Here is a 587-nt window from a genome sequence, read left to right as displayed (position 1 = left end):
TCTGTGTGGAATTTGAAAACCATTAGAATTAAACGAGTATTAAAAATGGGGAATCTTTTAATATCTCTGTTTACTTAATGATTGTCGTCAAAATTGTTAGAGTTAAATGAGTATTAAGAATGGGGAATCTCTTAATATCTACATTTACCTAATGATTGTCGTGAAAATTGTTACAGTTGAATGAGTGCTAAAAATGGGGAATCTTTTAATATCTCTGTTTACTTAATGATTGTCGTCAAAATTGTTAGAGTTAAATGAGTATTAAGAATGGGGAATCTCTTAATATCTACATTTACATAATGATTGTCGTGAAAATTGTTACAGTTAAATGAGTGTTAAAAATGGGGAATCTTTTAATATCTGCATTTACTTAACGATTGTCGTGGATAGAGTCAGAGTATGCTCATGCATTTCATAGTACATGGCGACCGGATGGGCCATGGTGATAGTGGTGACCGGATGGGCCACGAGATGATTCCATGTGATTTGTTGGTTCATCTTATATTTGCGGGGATTGTCGTGTCGTGAAAGGTCTGCGATAGACTACACATTATTCGTAAATCGTGTTGACCCGTGATAGGTGGCAC

This window comes from Cicer arietinum, chromosome 4 (genome assembly GCF_000331145.2).
Source record: "Cicer arietinum cultivar CDC Frontier isolate Library 1 chromosome 4, Cicar.CDCFrontier_v2.0, whole genome shotgun sequence".
Lineage (NCBI taxonomy): Eukaryota > Viridiplantae > Streptophyta > Magnoliopsida > Fabales > Fabaceae > Cicer > Cicer arietinum.
Note: the sequence above shows the minus strand (reverse complement) of the source record.